The following is a 6622-nucleotide window of genomic DNA, read 5'->3' as shown; positions in this document are numbered from 1 at the left end:
ATGCAGTTCAGAATGGCCTTGAGCTCCCTTTGTAGCCCACGCTGGTCTTCAATTTGCAATGATCCTCCTGCCTCAGCTTCCTGAGTGCTGGGATTGCAGGCATGAACACCATGACTGACTAATGGTGGGGTTTCAAGCCATGGAATAAACCATCTTTCTCAGGTATCAATGCTTTTTTTTTTTTTTTTTTTGTAATGGGGATTGAACCTAGAGCCATTTGCATGCTAGGAAAATGTTCTTCCTGAGATCCACGCCATGTTGGAACTTAGGACTCTGGGAAGCCAAGCAAGCACCTCCCCTCCCTGGTAAGCGGAGGCAGGGTGTCCCACTGCAGCCCTTCCAGGGGGAGAACCAGCAGTGTCTCCTGAGATCCACGCCATGTTGGAACTGATGACACTGTGAAAACAGATAACCATCCTGCCTCCCTGCTAAGCAACAGTGAACCTACTGCTACATGGCCTAAAGTCAAATATCCCACTTCCCCTATCCTCCTTCTCTCCTCCCACCCCCCGCCCATTAGCAAATGGGAACTAGAAATCTGAGCATCTCCTGGGACATTGAGCATAGCAAATAAGGGGGATTTCCTTCTACCATTTCTTTTCTTTTTTTTTTTTTTTTTGTCTTTTTTTTTTTTTTTTTTTTTTTCCGGTACCAGGGATCGAACTCACGACTGTCTGCTTGCAAGGCAGGCACTTATGCCACTGAGCTAAATCCCCAGCCCCTCCTTCTACCATTTCTTTGAAGGCAAATATTTTTATTACTGTTTTGCTCTTTTCTGATTAATGGTACTGCTCTATTCAATATTCTGTTTTGATAAGTTCTATAGTGTTCTATATTTCATCTCATTTTGATATAGGTGATTGAAAGAACAACTATTATAAAGATAACAAAATATACTGTGATACCTATTACTGTTTTCCCGGTAACCTGCTGTGAAGTTCTGTACCAATTTCACTGTACGGTCTTAGTTGGCTTTATTCTGACTTGTTCTGTTGTATACTTTCAAAATAAAATTTAAAAAAAAAGAAAGAAAATGCTCTACCACTGAGCTAGATTTTCTGTCTTTGTTTTCTTTTACTTATTTTTGGTACTAGGGATCAAACTCGCAACCTTGCACTTGCCAGGTAGGTGCTTATGCCACTGAGCCATATTCCCAGCCTTCTTTTACTTTTTTTTTTTTTTTTCCTTTTTCCTTTTTATAGGTACTGGGGATCGAACTCACGACTGTCTGCTTTCAAGGCAGGTGCTTATGCCGCTGAGCTAAACCCCCAGCCCCTCTTCTTTTACTTTTTGAGACAGGATCTGAGTTGGCCAGATCAAACTTGTGATCTTTCTGTCTGAGTCTCTGAAATAGCTGAGATGATAGGCATGGGGCCACTATATCTGGTTCTGGTTTATCAATCTTAACTGGGATCTTTTCTGAAGGAAAAAATTTAAATTGTTGACTCTTGTAAAGTTTTGTCTTATGCATGAATTTTATTTATTTTTATCATTTTGAGACAGGGCTTCACTATACAGTTCAGGCTTGAGCTTGCTTTGTAACTCAGGGTGACCTTGAACTCTCAGCGATTCTTTTGTCCCAGCCTCCTCAGTGCAGGGATTACAGGCATACACCATCATCCCAACCCATATGCATGAATTTTAAAGATTAATACTAAATTTCAGAGCTTGGGATATGGCTCTGTGATAGAGTACTTAACTAGCATGTACAAAGTACTGGGTTGTATGCCCAGTACTATAAAAGCAAATGAAGAGCCCCAAAACTTCAAAAAATTATACTTCTGGGTTTTATGAATGAAGGATCATTGGTTGCAAGTGATAGAAGCCAATTTGAGCTAATTTAAGAAAATGAGGGAGAGATCTTTGCACTTGAGGCCTTGAACTCACTTTGTAACCAAGGATAGCCTCGAACTCACAGCAATCCTCCTGCCTCAGTCTCCTAAGTGCTAGGATTACAGGCATGTGCCACCATACTTGGCTAAGGGAGAGACACTTAGAGAAGGAAAGAGAATTTATTATGAAGCCACAAGAACATTTATATTCCCCTTTATCACAAATACATTTTTATCTTACAGTTTTACCATGAATATATGTGTTATTTTACAGTTCTGTAGGGGTCATAAAACCAAAATTAGTCCCAGTAGGCAAACACCAGGGTTCAGCACAGCCATTCTCTTTATAGAGGCTCTGTAAAAGAATCTGTTTCTTCATCTTTTCCAGCTTCTCATGGATGCCCATGTTTCTTTACACATCATTTTGACCTCTGCTTCTGTCCTCACATCTCCTCTTTTTCTGTCTCTCCTACTTCCCTTTTGAAAGGATCTTTCTGACCACTTTGGGCTCACTGAGGAATGTAGGATGGTCTCTGTTTTGGTTTGCATCTCTATGACTCCCCCAAAGCCACATGCAGTTATGGGTGGGACTTTTTGGAGGTGACTGGATTTAGGGTGTGTGCTGAATTGGTAAAGGATGTGATGCTAGAGTTAAGGGTGTGAGTGCTTCCTACTCTTAAGATGGGTAGCCTGGAAAAATTATGAGTGAGAGAGAGAGAAGGCTGCTGTGTTGTCACTAGTTGCTTGCCATGAACTATTTCTATTCTATGATCCCTGTCTGCCATGCCACCCTGTCTTGGAACCAGCCATTTATAGATGAAACTTCTATGAACTGTGAGCTAAATAAACCTCTCCTCGTTTAACTTTGGGTGTCAGGTATTTTGTCTCAGTCATAAGGAAAAGCAACTAAGGCAGTCTTCTCATTTCTCAGTCTTTAATCATATTATCAAAACCCCTTTTATCATGTAAGGTAAAATATTCACAGATTTGGAGGTTAGGACAGGGATATGTTTTAGGGCAGTGTTTTTTTAAACCTATCATAGTGTTACAAAAGGATTTGTAACACTATCATATCTGGCTGTGACATCTGTCACTCCACTGATTGCCAGGAGGATGACCTTCCCTGATAGAAGAGGACTATTTCCTCCACCAAGGGCATATGAGGAGCTGTGCTTTCTTTCTAGAACCTACAAACAAGTTCCCAAGGTCCACAGTGTTACAAAGGATCAAGAGCAAGAATGTCACTTGGCCTCTGGAAGGGGTAAAGTGAAATTTCAATGAAGAACAAATTCAGGCCTGTTCTCATCACTCCTCTTGTGTGAGACCCTCTGCTTTGGGCTTCTTTGCTTCGCCATCCTCAAGGGAGAATATGGTCACAACTCACTGCCTGAACGTCACATATTTCAGATCTACTTATTTAAGAGTCGAACTTGCCTTAGACCCAATTCTAAGTTCCTTGGGGTTGGGAGAAATAAATCTGCTGGGCTTAGCTATCTATGTCTAGTTTAGCTGGTGCAGTGGGGGAGACTTTTTTACATAGTGTAAACATGGCTTCAGAGAGCCATCCACTTGTCCTCTTAGAAGGGAGACAGAGAAAGAGTAATCATTATGAAATAACCTAACCAAAGAGGTAACCACTATAGTTACTGTGCATATTCCTCTACTCCTGAAGCGTAAATTTTCATGATATACTTGGGATATTTTGGTAGAAAAGTTTAAGCCTGTAATCCTAGCTACTCAAAAGTCTGGGACAGAAGAAGAAGAAGAAGAAGAAGAAGAAGAAGAAGAAGAAGAAGAAGAAGAAGAAGAAGAAGAAGAAGAAGAAGAAGAAGAAGAAGAAGAAGAAAGATGGAAGGAGGAGGATCCTAATTTTAAGGTTATCTTAGGCCAATTTAGTGAATTAGAAAGAACTTGTCCTGAAATAAAATAATAAAAAGGGCTGGGGATGTAGCTTAGTGCTCCCTGGGTTTAATTTCCAGGACTGGGGGAAAAATTCTGAGAATATAGTCCTCCTTTGCATCCACTCTTTCTTAGTTACCTTTTCTTATGCCCCACTTCAAATACTTCTTTCACAGCTTCAGTGTGTGTGTGTGTGTGCAAGTGTGTGCACACTCATGTGAAAGTTGCATGTAGCTCAGACTCATACTGAAATTGTACTTTTTTAGCACTTTAAAATCCTTTAGGTAGGGCTAGGGGTTATGAGTTTGATACCTGGTACCCCCAGGTGATGTGTAGAGCAAAATGGGGCCAAAATGGGTCCCTCCCTACATTCATCCCCCATTAAGGACCACCCCACTCCAGGAGCCCTATCTCCCAAAAGCTGTAGTCACTGGCCTGGCAGAGACTGAGCTAGGTCTCTCCCAGGTCTCCCTCCCCCATGCATTTACTATTCTCTTCAAAACAGGAATTCAGTGCTGACCCTTGCCCTGCCAACTCCCTACCAAGGCCTTTGTCAATAGAAAAGGGGCCAAGCATATTTTTCCATGCCCTTGGCACTTCCCAAACATCAGGGCATATCTATTTCCTGGGGTCACAATGCGAGGACAGGAGGCCAAAGTTCTCCCCCCCATCTCACCTTGCTTGGTAAAGCAATAAAAATCAATTTTAAAAAATTAAACAGATCTTCTTAATCTCAGTCATAAAAGACACCAGCTCACACATGTAATATTCCTGGTAATCAGGGGGATGAGCTGACCTGAGGCAGCAGGATCAATTTTTTTTCTCCTAATCTCGGTCATAAAAGACAGCTCATGCCTTGTAGCCTTGTAATCCCAGCACTGAGGAGACTAGGATAGGATAGGATAGAATAGGATAGGCTGAGGCAGGAGGGTGTTGGGAATTAGAGAAAAAAAAATTAAACAGCTGCTGTCCCCACAATGAGCAAACTCTCGTTGTGCTGCCATTGTTTATTTCCCTATCATCCAAGTAGCCAAGAAAACACTGAAACTCCAATCTCCTCCTTATTCCAGCAGCTAGAATTTATTCTTTCATGAAACAACTATTGTGCTATGTAATAAGACACCCAGAAGACGATTCTAGCAGTTTCTGGGAACATCTCGTGGGAAAACTCCTTTTTCTATAAATCGGAGAAGGCAGTCAGATTTTGGCTTCCCTCAGGCTTTGGCAGGAACTGAAGAAGTTCAGGATGTACATTTGATGTCCTCTCCATTGAACTGATTCAGGCCAGGGCTGGAGTATGTGAGTGTGAGCATGACGGTAGATAGGTGGGAAGGCCAGAAAGTGTGCTCAGAGGTGGGGGTGCCCAGGAAGTGTGGGGTATCAGGGTAACAGAGTGTGCTGGCCTGATTCCTGAATCATCCCCAAGCCCCTCCAACTTGCCTGGTCACTAACCAGTTCCAGCCGTGCTCTGCTCTGGCCATCACTTACCATATGGTCTCTAGGAATTTATGAGTAATTAAATGAGTGTGTGAACATGTGTGGTGTGTATCCTTAAAAACAGAAGTTTCCACGGTAACAACTGGGAAACTCAGCTCCACCAGCCAGGGAAAGCTTCATCTCTCCTGACCTCCTCAGGCATCTGAGGGAAAAACAGGCCAGAGGGTAACCTCTTACCTTTCTCTACACCAAGAGCATAATCTGGGTCAGTCCCTAACTTGGTTCAAACATGTTTTTTATTCCACTACTTCTTGTTTCAGACCTTTATATAGTCGGATGTCCAGGCCAGGCAACCTCCACTGGGTAAGGGTAACTGTGTGTCAAGCAGGAGGTAGGTGATGGTTAGGACGCTGGTTTCTCCTAACCTAGAAACCTCATACCCATGTGCCCGCAGCTCAGAGCTCATGGTCCCTGGTGATTAGTAACCACTCTCAGCAGTCTCCCTACTTCCTGCTACAGTGTCATTAAAATATATACAAACTCTTCTCTCATAGCTGGTGGCAGAAAGGGAAATCAGCCTGCAGGAAAGGAGTGAGCAAACTGAAGAGCCTAGGAGTTTCTTCTCTTGGAATTAAGTTCCCTTTTGAGGACAGGCTGAACACATGTCCTAACCCTCTGCACACAGTCTCACATCTTCCCCAGTGAGAGATGACAAATTCAGAGAGAAAAAGATTGAGGTCAATCTAGCTGGGGGTGAGGTAGGGTGGCAGGAACAGTAATGATGAGGCACAGTGGGAGCAGAATTAGTCATGCAGGCCTTGCACAAGTGCCCAGTCTGCAGCTGGAGGGAGTTTTGTTTGGGTGTCTGCGGGAGCTCCCAGGAGACCGAAGAGCACTAGACTCTGCTTCTACCTGCAGATGCATTCTTTTTCCTTGAAACTCCTTAGCCACCGGGTTATTGAGGTTAAATGAGTAAGACAACTTGACAGCTTTTAGCATTTTACACATGAGCATGCACATGCGCGCGCGCGCGCGCACACACACACACACACACACACACACACACACCCCAGCCCTCTCAGGCTTTTTGAGTACTGGGGTTGGAGACAGAAAAAGGAGAAAAAGGATGAGAAAGAACCCTGCGGGAGGCCAAGCAGGAGCTAACCGCAGTCCCTATCATTTCCTGGGTGCTTCAGCTTTGGTGATTGTCTCTGTCATTCACAGCTTAGAGATTCTCTCTGCTTCCTGCCTGTCACTGATCATCTGGGACTTAGTCACCCACCTGTTACCCAGTACTGGGTGGGTCATGGGGCATCACTGACGGCAGCAACATGAGTCAAGAGAATCCCCCACCTCATCCTGCAGTGTGAGGTCCTAGTGTGTGACCTCTCCCCCGGGTGCAGGGGCCAGCTCAGAAGTGGGGTTCCACCAAGAACACAAGTTCACTCACCCTC

This window comes from Cavia porcellus, unplaced genomic scaffold (assembly GCF_034190915.1).
Source record: "Cavia porcellus strain 051 isolate PalLab524CR breed Dunkin Hartley unplaced genomic scaffold, mCavPor4.1 scaffold_8, whole genome shotgun sequence".
Taxonomy (NCBI): Eukaryota; Metazoa; Chordata; class Mammalia; order Rodentia; family Caviidae; genus Cavia; species Cavia porcellus.
The sequence above is the reverse complement of the archived record's forward strand: the minus strand, read 5'-3'. Positions refer to the sequence as shown.